Source organism: Megascapheus bottae, chromosome 18 (assembly GCF_031878675.1).
Source record: "Megascapheus bottae isolate mThoBot1 chromosome 18, mThoBot2.hap1, whole genome shotgun sequence".
NCBI classification, from domain to species: Eukaryota; Metazoa; Chordata; class Mammalia; order Rodentia; family Geomyidae; genus Megascapheus; species Megascapheus bottae.
The window spans coordinates 17,379,267-17,392,330 of record NC_143526.1 but is presented as its reverse complement, the minus strand read 5'-3'; the positions used below and the strand labels follow the sequence as shown (position 1 = coordinate 17,392,330).

The 13,064-nt window shown below is 42.2% G+C and overlaps 1 long non-coding RNA gene across 1 annotated transcript; it reads right to left on the bottom strand.

Moving 5' to 3' along the window:
* Positions 1-447: 447 nt before the first annotated feature.
* On the bottom strand, positions 448-3,716 carry LOC150050176 (uncharacterized). The gene is made up of 3 exons (XR_016538707.1): positions 3,633-3,716; positions 3,384-3,468; positions 448-621 (listed from the first exon to the last, which is right to left on the bottom strand). It is a non-coding gene; the product is annotated as an uncharacterized LOC150050176 (long non-coding RNA).
* Positions 3,717-13,064: the final 9,348 nt, after the last annotated feature.

Genomic DNA, 13,064 nt, shown 5'->3' with positions numbered 1-13,064 from the left:
TGGTTGCTAAGAAAGAGCAAGCATCTCCTCATGTCTTCTCATGCAGTAGAAAGGGTGTCCTTATCTCTTCTCCATGGAACAGTGCACTGGAATTAGGAAATAGCCACTGAGCAGCCCATAAATGAAATTTTCATGTACTATACAATTGTTCTCTACCTTAAAAACACCATTTTTACCTTTCCCTTCTATACCATTGAAGTTTCCTCTGCCAGCTATTCTTACCCATTCTAATGTGGTTGGTTGAGTAATTCCTGCCCTCCAGACTTCAGCTCTTCTGACTCCACTAATGTCCATTCTTCTTAAATGACATTCTTTAAACACCTCTTCCTTTCCTAACTCATTGCTCCTCAACAGATACCTTACACACTGCCTTTTCCTCATGCAATGTGCATCCATTCCATCACGATTTGAGAACAGAGACTTTATCGGATTGCTTCATTCTTTTCTAGGTACAGTGCCAGTCATGGCCCCATCTAAGTGGAATGAGAGAAGGGACATAGTAGGCTGTGGCTGCTCCTTCTATTGTAGATTCATCTGCTTCCATTTTTCAGGCATTGGAGGCTGGTTTCACTAAACTGATGTCTCTTGTCTTCACTACTAGCTGTACACTCTAGTTGTTTCCTATCAAACAGATATTTGAGGAGTAAGGCTTCATTTCCAGTTACCAATCCCATTTCTCAGCACCTAATCTCTTATCCAGTCCCATCTCATCATTTTTTTTTGTAGGGGTGGGGAGTGTCAGTCCTGAGGCTTTGGTCAGGCCTGGATTATATCCCTGAGTTTTTTTGCTCAAGGCTAGCCATAGTTCTATGTCTGGTTTTCAGATGGTTAGTTCCTCATGGCCTTTCCCACCAGGCCTGGCCTGGAATCCCAATCTCAGCCTGATGAGCTGCTAGGGTTGCAAGCATGAGCCACCACTGCTCAGCCCATTTCCTCTTTTGAGAGGTAGTAGGAAGGGAGAACAAGAGGAAAATGACAAAAGGAGACATTTGGATGTAAATTCTGACTAGCTTCAAGGAAAATGTACTAGACAGTAAGATTAGAAGAAGATGCAGAAAAAGCCACCAGCAGTTGGAGGAAGTTTGAAATAAGCCCTAGAACGGTTCCTTAAAAGACTAAACATAGAGCTCCCCTATGACCCAGAAATTCCACTACTTGACATTTACCCAGCTGTCCAGAAACAAGGACATACTAAATCCACTAGCACAATGATGTTCGTTGAAGCACTATTTACCATAGTGAACATATGGAACCAACCCAGATGCCCCTCAGTTGATGATTGGATCAACAAGATGTGGTATTTATACACAATAGAATTCTATGCTACCATCAGAAAGAATGACATTGGCCCTTTTGTAAGGAAATGGAAAGACTTGGAAAAAAATCATAGTAAGTAAATTAAGCCAGACTCAAAGAAAAATAGGCTCAATGGTTACCATCATTTGTCATCATTAGTATAAACCTTGGACTTTCCTAGCAGAGGATTACAATAAGGCAAAACCTAGATACATAAGGCCATATAGGATGAGTCTAAATGAAAGGACCTCCAGGATATGGAAACAGGAGCTTTATCTTGTGTGATTGTTGTTCTTAATGTACTATGTTATTTCCCATGTCTTTTGTTGTCAGTTGGTTCTTCTCATATTGTTACAATATCTTACCATGTTATCTGGTACATTGTATATATGTTTATTTGAAATAGGATAGGGAGGAAGAGGAAACAAGATGAGGGGAGGAGAGGGGGAAGGGAAGCAGGCATAAAACTTGAGAAGGGGTATCAATGTGTGTGAAGTAATGTACCATCTATCTCGCAAACATAATGTAACCCTTCTATTAATTAAAATTTTTAAAAAAGAATAAAAAAAGAAAGAAGTCCTAGAAAAAATTCCCTTTTCTGATTAGATCAAATTCAATGAATAGTTCGAGTTGCCTTGCCTTGCCTCGCCCCGCCCCGCCCCACCCCACCCTGCCCCACCTCCAATGAACTTGAATGTACTGCATCTTTCAGTTGAGATTGTGTAAATCAACTTATGCATCTGTGTTTGCCCAGCTGCTGGCAAATCCCAGCTCCTACTCCCTCCGAGTTCCTGTGTCCCACCAGCAGGAACCCCTAGGAAAACTCAACAACCAGCATTGCCCACCCCCTCCAGAAGATGCATGCATGTTTCTCAGTGATGCCTGGATTTGCTTTTAGCTCCCTGAATGCAGGCATATTCCAAAGTGTCTCAACTGAGTGCATACAAGGAAGCTCTGGTATGCTGGAAAGCTAGCCCTGTCCTGCCTTTGAAGTCACACAAGCCCCTGCTCCAAGAGCAGAGGCTTCACACAATGACTAAGAACACATTGTAGAACCAAGCCCCCTACTGTATTCATTTGGATTAAAAGAAAACTTGGGGTAAAAGATATAAAAACAAAAAGCAACTGCCAGACCTGATGACTCACACCTGTAATCCTAGCTACTCAGGAGGCTGAGACCTGAGGATGAAGGTTCAAAGCCAGTCCAGGCACTAAAGTCTGTGAGACTCTTATCTCCAATTAACCACTAGAAAACTGGAAATGGCTCTGTGGCTCAAGGGATAGGGCAGTAGCCTTGAGCTGAAGAGCTCAGGGTCAGCACCCAGGCCCAGAGTTCAAGCCCTCAACCAAAAACACTCCCTGCCACAGGACCAGGAGTTTGGCGTAGCATGCACGAAGACCGGGGTTCGATTCCTCAGTACCACATACATAGAAAAAGCCAAAAGTGGTGCTGTGGTTCAAGTGGTAGGGTCTAGCCTTCAGAAAACTCAAAGACAGTGCTCAAGCCCTGAGCTCAAGCCCAGGACAGGCAAAAAAAGAAAAAAAAAGAAAAGAAAAAAGAAAAGCAAGCCACAATTCTAAGCCATGCCATTTAGCACAGAGAGAAGCTAACGAGAAGCCAGACATTCCTAAGGGATACACTGCACATGCTCAGAAAAGATCCATTTGAATAGTGACCATAAACAGCCCTGGCTATGAAGAAAAGGTCCTTCACATTAATCTTCTTCCCATAAAGAAAAAAAGAATGATAGGGTTTTGTTAGTTCCTGCTTTCTCCTCTTAGTTCTGAAGTCTTATAAAAACAAGTCTGGCTATTTACCTGAGCTGAGACTTGTGCTTCTGCATCTCAAAACTGCACTTCAAAAACTGTATCTTTGCCACCTCCTTTCTTCTGCTTGTAGCTTGTAAGGTCGTTGGGTGGGAAGAGAGTGGGGGGGGCATCATACAAAGTTGAGTTTTTACTTTCACCTTCAGGCCAAGATGCAAGGTCAACACATAGCATTGAGAGAGGTCATCCACACAGCCTATATTTGGTCCTTCCTCCTTCATGATAGATCGTTACAGTCAACATAACTTGGAAATACTCACCTGGTGCCTTTGATAAGGTGACAAATGTCAGAAGTAGAGAACTCATCTCTTCCTTGTGATCCCAAGATTCCCAGCCTTTCCTTATCTGAAGTAGAACAAATGAGAACCAGCTTTGTTAAATACAAATGTGAGCCTCACCTCCCCCTCCTAAGTGTAGGCATGCTCCCTCATCAAGGACAATACAAGGAGGAAAGAGCTTCCCCTGCACTGAGAGGGACTGCATTCTTTTCCCAGGGTGATCCCAAATACCTGAGAGAAAGGAGTTTAATAGAAGGCTCATTTGAGGATTGTAGTTTCAGAGCTTTCCCTTGTGGTCCTGTGGCTTTGAGACCTAGAATGAGACTCAACATCGAGACAGTGAGTAAATGGTCTGGCAAAGGCCATTACCAAACCCAGGAAAGCCAAGAAAGAGAAAAAAGCAGCAGCAGGAGGCCAGGGTTCTAAAATCTCTTTCAAAGGAAGTGACCTCACTTCCTTCTACCAGGCCCCACCTCCTAAAGGTCATACCACCTCTCAGTAGTGCCCCTGGTTGCAGACTCAACCTTTAGTTTAGGGTATGGGTGTTGAGGACAGGGCGAGGTCGGGCGGGGAGGAGGGTAATAGTTAAGATCTAAATCCCAGCAAGGGTTTAAGCAGGACTCCTGTGAGTAAATGCTGCTGGGAAATGAGTCAAAAACAAAGGTCAGCAATGTCCCTTCCAGAAAGACAGAGTGCCTTCCAAATTCAGTAGAGAGATAAATCCAGTGTGTACTGCCCAGAGTGTCTGGATAGCAGCCAAAGCCAAGAACAAAGGCACCAACGCTAAACACATGAGTATCCCCAGGTGGGTTAGATAGAAAGGCTATAACACATTCCCTCAACACTCCTTCCCTTCACCCTGTCCTGCCCAGGAAAACCAATTAGGGAGCAGGAAATTTTTCAGAGAACAGATTAAAAACACAACTCAAGGGTGATGAGGCTAAAGAGAACCTTGAAAAACAGCAATGTTCAGGAGGATTTGAAAGATATTTCCTTTGGTAGATACTACATTCTGATATAAACTATTGAGCAACATTTCTCAGACTACAACTATGTCAGTGAGAATATACCTTTTAAGAAGCTCAAAGGTATCACAAGATCTGGGCCCAAACTGATGTACAAAGCATATAGAATTACCACTGTGGACACATAGATGAAGAGACAGTTACCCTCTTGGGTACATACTGCTAAGGCAATTAGGAGAGGTATTGAGAGGTATTACTCTCATTAAAAGCAGCTCTCAACGTTGGAATAGAAGCCACCTGTATGTTCTATGTGAAGACAACTGCATGCAAGACACCCTCCCCTGCTACATCTCTTCTTCCTTCTGCATTCCCAGGCTTATAATACCCAAGAGGCAACAGAACAGATTCATGCAATCAGTTTTATAGGTGAGTCGCCTTTGGGAGCAGTCATCCAAACTAAAGGGCTTGATTTTTTCCTAACTTGGAATTAAAATGACTGTATATGTTTCTTGAGAGAGCTTGTTTGGAGGTTCTAGCAGGGGAGCGCAGCTACTCGTATACCCTTGACCAAAGACCTGTCCTCCTCTATCTGGGATGGTTGTCCTCTTCGACGGAGCACGCAGTTTCGGGAGGGTCACACATGGAGCGGTGAGGGAGGAAGGGGACACCCGCCTAGCCAGCCAGTTCATCCGAATCAACCCTGGCGATCAATGGGGTGACAGATGTCGCAGCCAGATCGCCCTCACATCCTGTATATGTTCCTTAAGGTAGAAGTCACTGTAGAAAGAGACCACTGCCTGAAATGTCTGACTCCTGTTTCACCCACACAACCCATGCAAGAGAGGCAGCTGGAAGAACCCGGAGAAATGATCTCACCAAGAAATGTAATAAAAGCCATGGGGGGGGGGAGGAGGGTGCACAGAATGCTTTCCTAAGCCTTATGATTAAATCTGGTGATGCTGGATAGCTTGAGGAACTTTTTAATAGTCAAAGGCATTTATCAGAAAGAAGTGCTTTTTCTTACTTGGCTTCTAGAGGACTAAACGTCTATATTAAATAGACTCCCTTCTATTATGGTATTTGATCCTCACATGATCCTTCTCCCACATCAAGAAATTGCAGAAGACTATAGGAAATGCAAGCCTGAGTCATGGACAGTGATGGGCTTCAGGAATTTGGCCCAGATTTCCTGTTTTCCCTTCCCTATGGGATTCAGTCCAGTTTTTTGTTTTGTTTTGTTTTGTATTGTTTTTTCTTTTCGCCAGTCCTGGGCTTGAGATCCAGGCGTGAGCACTGTCCTTGGACTTTCTCAAGGCTAGAGCTCTACCACTTGAGCCTCAGCACCACTTCCAGCTTTTTTTTCTATGTATGTGGTACCAAGGAATCGAACCCAGGTCTTCATGCATGCTACCACTAGGCCAAACTCCCAGCACTCAGTCCAGTTTTAAAGAGGTTTTTTTGTTTTGTTTTGTTTTTTAAGATCAATTTTGTTTTATTTGTTGTTTCTTATAGCCATTAGTAACAGTTTCAACTGATAAGGCTTAATTTAGTTATATGTACTTGTTTCTAAAGCTCTACCTTGTCTCAAACTGGAATCAGCTAAAATTTTGTGTGTGTGTGTGTGTGTGTGTGTGTGTGTGTGTGTGTGTGTGTGTGTGTGTAAGTACTGACACCTGGGTCTCAGCTTCAGAGGTTTTTTTTTTAAAATTTAATTGGTCTAGATTATGTTTTGGGCAGTGTTTTTATTTTAAATCTCTAATTATGCTTGAAATCCACTGGGAAAAGCAATAAATCTGGATTTTTAGCACACCTTAGAAGCATCTAACCTGCTTCATTACAAAACTCCTCTCTCAGAGACCCAGGACAGGAAAGGTCTCAGTTCTAGTAACTTTCCAGGTAATGGCAATATTGCTGGCCTGATTAGCACCTTTTACAAACCACCAGCTTAAAACATTACCACAAACACTTCCATAAGGTGCTTTTTATTACATTAAGCTGGCTGCAAGATGTGCCCCAAAAAGCTAATATCTAATAATGACAATACCCAGTGGAGAGAGAAAGTGCCTTTCTGTCCCTTAGACCGCATGGAAGTTCTTGGATTCTGAGCCTATCCTTACAGATGCCAAGAAAATGGTCCTGACTCTGTACCGTGTCCTTAGGAAAAATCAATGATCAAAGTAAGTCTATGGTTGGCTATAGTTGAGAATGGAGGTGAGCAATGTCTATCAAAGTGCAATATCTTTGGGCTTACAAAGAGGCATCTCTATGGCCATGTCAAGGTCAGCTAGAACCACATGAAGCAGTAAAGAATGTTCTCTGTGAAGCACAGATCCTACCACAGTCCACAGATTCTGGTTAGAGTATCTGGTTATATAATAAGATGGTCCTAGCACATGGAAACAGACAGGGGTGGGGAGGCCCCAGTGAGGAATGCCTATGTTCCTTGCTATTCTGTCATGCAGGGTCTCTCAATTGTTCATTTATAAAATAAAAGGAGCTTGAAATACTGCATTTTCTTTTAGCCTCCAGAAAGGAGTCATGCATGTTGCATATGATACAAACAAGCCTTTTCTGAAAATAAGACACTCTAAAACCAACTCTGTGAAATCTCACTTTACCCACTTACAATGGTAAGATAGATGATCCTGTTGTTATAAATCATGTCACACATTGGGGATGAGGAAACAAAGACACAGAGGTCACACAATGAACTGGATGCCCCCATTAAATTTTCTACTCTCCATTTCATGACAAAGGATGGAGAGGAGGAAGCTCAAAGGGCCATCTTGATGCTTTTTTCAAGGCAAGTATACTAAGCCTCCCATCAACTCTAGCCTAGGAAATCATTTCAGGGCTAAGATTTTATTTCAGATATTTTTCATGGAACACTCTATTCTCCAGAGTTGGTAAACTGCATGCCCCTTCCCTAGTACCCATCTTTCAAAGAGCTTGGGTATTAGGGGAGGTGTCTTCCCAAATTATTCTCACAGGCCACATTTCACCAGAAAAAAAAAGTTGTCTAATCCAATGTCAAAATCAGCTGGAAGGATTGTCCATACAGTTTTCGAGACCTTCATCCCGAGTTTCTGTCTAGTAAGTCTAGGGTAGGACAAAAAGTTACATTTCTAACAAGTTCCCCTGTAGTGCTGCCACTGCTGCAACTGTGGGTTGGAGGCAAGTCTTTGAGCATTGCTATCTATAGTAGACAATGATGTTCAGCCTGGCTGTAATTGGAAGCCCTTGGGAGGTCCTTTTGAAATGATAACTATCAGGTTCCCTTCAGAACAAATGAATCAGACTCTGTAGGTGATATCTGGACATTGGTGTTTTTATTTTTAGTAGTTCTCCCCCCCCCACCCACCGCAACTTCCATATTGGTGTTTTCAAAATGGTGTCTTGGTGCAGCCAGGGTTGAAGATATCTGACATAAAGACACCCTATACTGAATTATATGATTTTCGGGACTCTATTTCAGAAGTTCTCATATTTGTAATTTCTGGATTAACTGTATCAGCCTCACTGTTAGTATCTCCCTGGAGCATTTTGGAATGGCGAATGCTGAGGGCTCATCTCAGACTTGCAGAATCTAAACTCTAGGAGATGGCTGGCCCCAGCCTTCTGTGTCAACAAACTCACCTACAAAACCTGAGGCTTGCTAAAGGTCAACAGCTACTACTACAAGGCTTCCGCTACCCTGCAAAGAACTGCTCTGGTGCGCTTATCTAGGTGTGGTACCTGTGGCAGAACTCACAGCAGGCTACTCAGTGAGTTGCAGGATGGCTAAAGGACTAGAAAGATGATCATTTATGAGGCTGTCAGGGAGGTAAAATGATACACTGCCAACATCCCAACATCCTTCTCATTCTTTTTTTTTTTTTTCAGTTGTAGGGTTTGAATTCTGGGCCTGGGTGCTGTCCCTGAGCTCTTCAGCTCAAGACTGGTGGTCTGCCACTTGAGCCACAGCACCACAGTTTTCTGGTGGCTTATTGGAGATAAGAGTTTCACGGACTACCTGACTGGCTTCGAATGGCAATCCTCAGATCTCAGCCTCCCGAGACAACCGGAACAGGCGATGATTAATACCACGGAATGTGTGATCAAAGATGGACTTTGGAATGTTTGCCCTAGTTGGGAAAGAGATCATACCACTGAGATAATTAATCTGTCTCTTTGGTGCCAAGCTCTCTGTGTCCCGGCTTTTTATAGATGTCAGCTCTCTTTTGCCTTCCATAAACATATGCAATATAGAGGTGAAATGTTCCGATCCTCCCATCAAAAGGTGAAGTACATTGGGCTTCTGCCTTGCCTAGGAGCATTAGAAATGAAGATGCAATCAACACCTGAAAAACATTTAAGCATCATGGCTTAAGTGTTGCTGAGACTACCCTATGCTGTTAACTTGAGAATGAGAGGCTATGTGGAAGGCAGCCAGTGTGCTCCAGCTTTTGAGTGAGGTCATCCTTATCATCAGACCAACTTAATAAATGACCACAGATGAGCAGGGTCAGCAGCAGTCAGACAACCTGGGCCAAACAAAAGAGCCACCCGCTTACCCTCAGAATGGGAACTAAATAAATGATTGTGGAAAGCTACTTCAAGCTAGACTGTTTGTTATACCAAAAAAAAAAAAAAAAGCTCACATTTGATTAATCCTAATGGTATGTAAAGATTAACTAGAAAGAGAAATTATCTCAAAAGTGTTATCTCTTCTAGAAACTCTTCTGGGAACATCTGCTGTCCACATAACCTTCTGTTTTTAGGTTAGTGACCCCTCCATTCGTTCTCCTACAGAATCAAATGTTTACATATCTGCCCAACATATGTCATCTGCCTTGCTTACTCTTGGTGAGATCTTTAAAGGCAGACACCATAAATCAATCAAATTTCCATGTGTTTCCAGCCCCTAACTCATTGCCTTGTTTGTTTCCTTATTGTGAACAAATGAAACAGTTGGTTAAGATGGATGTGAGGAGAGGAGGAGGGAAAGTAGCCAGTAGTGATTTGTATTAATCACATGTAAGAGCCTTGAGTCCCTCTGTAGAACAATCTTTAACCACCACTTCCACAAACCCCCCGGTGTTCATCTCACCAGGAAAGTCTTTGTCTTATGAGTCAAGGCACTGAACTCCTTTGTTTCCTTCATTCCATAAGCATTTTGGGGGGAAAAATCTAGACTGAGTCAAAGATTCCAAAGCTAAATTTACATTACTTTTCTCATTTTACTACCCATGACAGGATAAGGGCTCTGTTTACCTACATGGTATATCAAGAATACCAAGCTGATTCTTCAAATAGCTATTTCAGTCATAGGAATGAGGTAACATGAAAATTCTACCTTTCCCTACCTAATATTGGTGATCTGGCATTATAGTTTCGGTTATATCTGTCACCTACCAGCCATGACAAAGGACAGCTTTCTGATAACTTATGACAGATACCCATTTATCAGACAACGTCTGCAATGATTAAACACAACTGGAAGAAGCAGGTTTGCTGGCTCGAACACAGTTACTCTTTGATTCACACACCCCACCTCTGCAGGCCACTAACCTGTATGTCAGAAATGCTAGGCAACCCTCATTTTGATAGCTTGTTTCTCACCAACACCACAGAGACAACTCACTTTGCAGTGGAAAGAGAGAAGAAGCTTTGCCAGAGGTCACACAACAATGGAAGGGATGGCATCTGGCCAGGCAATCTCACATCATTGCTTAGGGGTATTACAAAGCTGGTTTGGCTGAAATGGCCTCAGCAAAACTGCCACCTATGTACATTGTTAGCAGAAAGAGTCATTGGGCAGTGGCAGGCAGGCAGACAGGACAGCAAAGAAGAAGATTAAAATAATTGCAGCTCTAATTGATCAGCTCTGCTCAAGAGGAGATTAAAAGGAAAAGGACATATTGAGGAAGGCACTCAACATCCGCCCAGGGCCAGATTCCATCTGCCACTGTGGCCAGCACTCCTCCCCTGCCCTCCTGGCCGTCAGTCCAGAGCCTCCACTGCACAGCCCCATGGCACAGCCTTGCTGAAAGTCATTCTTTATGGAAAGCATCAGGCCATGCCCCCTTGAAGAACAGCTTTCAGAAACAGCAGGAAGGGAGCAGCTCCCAGCAGCAGACAGTGGCCTCCTGTTGGCAAATCCCCAGCATGGAGTTGCCAGCAGTATGTGGAAAGTGGGGGAAAAGATGCCAAGAGCAAGGCCAACCCAGGGCAGGGGAATGGAGCATCAAAGACAAGTCTATGCCTTGTCATCTGAGCTTTGCCCAGCATATGCGGCCAGGGCTCCAAGTAGCACCAGCCTGAGTGTCAGCTCAAAACATCTCCTGACTCAGCTTTCAGTTTCTTGTCATTTAAGGCCAGGGTGCTGTTTCATTGCATTTCTGGCACTCTTATGAATAGGAATCATATAGGAAGGACAGGCACATGGATTGAAGCCAGAGAATAAATGGAAAGAAGTAGCAGGAACCCTTGTACTTATCAAAAACCACCTGTTTACACAGAACCTTAGCAAGCTCAAGAACTGGCCATGGGGTCTAAGGAAAGGAAGAAACCTCCATGCTGATTTTGTCAAACATAAGGTAGGGAGGAACACTTATTGGAAGGGTAAATGGGCTGAGTACTTTATGTTTAGGCTCACCTTTATCTTGTGGCATAAAACATAGAAGTCCAGAACCATCAATGACTAGAAAACTCCAAGTTCATGGTCATTCCCTCCCGTGGGCACTAGGGCAGCTGTCTATTCAGGCTTCAGAAGTGGGAGATCTGGGCCAAGAACTTATGGCAAGGTGCATAGACATTCATCTGTCATGTAGACTGAGGAAGCTGAACAAACCAACATCTTCAATTCTCCGTGGATTGGCAAATGTAAGCCTTGCTTTTCAAACGGGAATATCCACATCCATAGCCCAGGGATCTTTCTGAAACCCAGCTGGTGACCCTGAAGATAAAGGGAAGATCATGAGATTATGTATTTCAGACAAGCCTACAGGTGATGCTACTGCTGGTGGTCTATAGATGACAAACTAAGTATAAACATTCAATTATTTTTAGGAAAAAAAAAGATGAAGACCATAGCTGAACAGGTGACGCAGGGAAGTGGATGAATCTAGAGCGAATCATGTTGAGTAAGTCAAGACCAAAGGAACAAAAGGCTCATGGTATCCTTAATATGTGGCTATTAGATCCAAATAGTACAAGAGTGAGGACTCAATATTTGCATACCCGATGCGATGGACATGGTATTGGAAATATAAGCACAACTACATAGACATAAAAACTTATGACTCTATGGACATAATGTTTTATTACATAGATTAATACGTATCTATGAATACAAACCCTCAGCCTAATTTTGATTATGTTCTAAAAGCTAAGTCCAGTGATTGTATATAGCAATTCCCTTCTTGAATACTTGTTTGTTAAATATGTCATTTGAAATACGATGTAAAAATCAATGTTAATAAATTCTTTAATTAAAAAAAAAAGATGAAGAAGGCTTATGGTATTTGGTGGAGACAGGTTAAATTGTCTCTATGTTCCTTTCCCTTCCTTCCATTAATAAGAAGATAACAGGTATATCTTCCAGACAGGGCTATCCCAATCAAAGAAACAAAAAGCAAACTCTGAAGCTAAGCCTTGAGTGGGTACCAGAAGTATGGCCTGACCATTCTGCTATATAGATTAGATCAGGCCAGGCCAGGTTTTATTGCAGTCACAAACCGAATGTCTCAATGACATATATACATACGTATATACATATATGCATGTGTATATAAATATATATGTATGTACATACTTTGTTTTATGGGTGTAGATAGATAGATAGATAGATAGATAGATCTCCACATTCTGCTGCCTCACTTCTGCAATCCTAGCTTCTAAGGAAGCTGAGACAAACCAGATCATGGAACTCCATAAAAGTCCTATCTCCAATTAACTACACACACAGAAAAAAACAAAGCCAGAAGTGGAACCATGAAGAGTAAGGTAAATTTGGTTTGTGGTAGCCTATTAATGCATACACCATTGCTTTGAATCTGTGACAAGGTAGCTTTCACTTTAAAACCAGGAAACAAAAGAGGAAAAGGAAAGACCAGGATCCCACAAATCCCTCTTAAAAGCACATCTCAATGGCCTAATAACCTCTCCGTATGCCCCACTTCCCAAAGATCCCAATACTACTTAATAGTGCCAACCCAGGAACCATGTCGTTAGCATGTAGCCCTTTGATATTCATTTTCAAAGCTATAGTAGGAAGGTTCAAATCTACAGAGCTTTGAATAAGCAGTACCTTTTATAAGTAGATATTACGTTTTTCCTTTTTAATAATTAAGCAGTTGTAAAAAGACTTTAATTCAGCATGTCAATTTAATTTGATTCAACATGACAATGCACTAACTGATTAATGGATTAATTGATTAATGTTATACCTTTCATCATATTCCAATGTAATAATTGTCTTTCAGAAGACTTAGTATAGCTTTAATACGTTGTGTTCTTAGGCTTCAATAAGAAACTGTCAGAGTAGAATCCAGGAAACCTGAGTTTTTATTTCAGTTCTTCCTATTCTAGGTTGAAGACATTCCACAAGTCATCATTTTTTCTGTACTGCTTTGAAACTACAGTTGCTGTAAGAGTAAAACAAAACACACAGAGTGGTTAGGGAACTTTTAACATTCAAGTGTACCAAGTTGTTGTG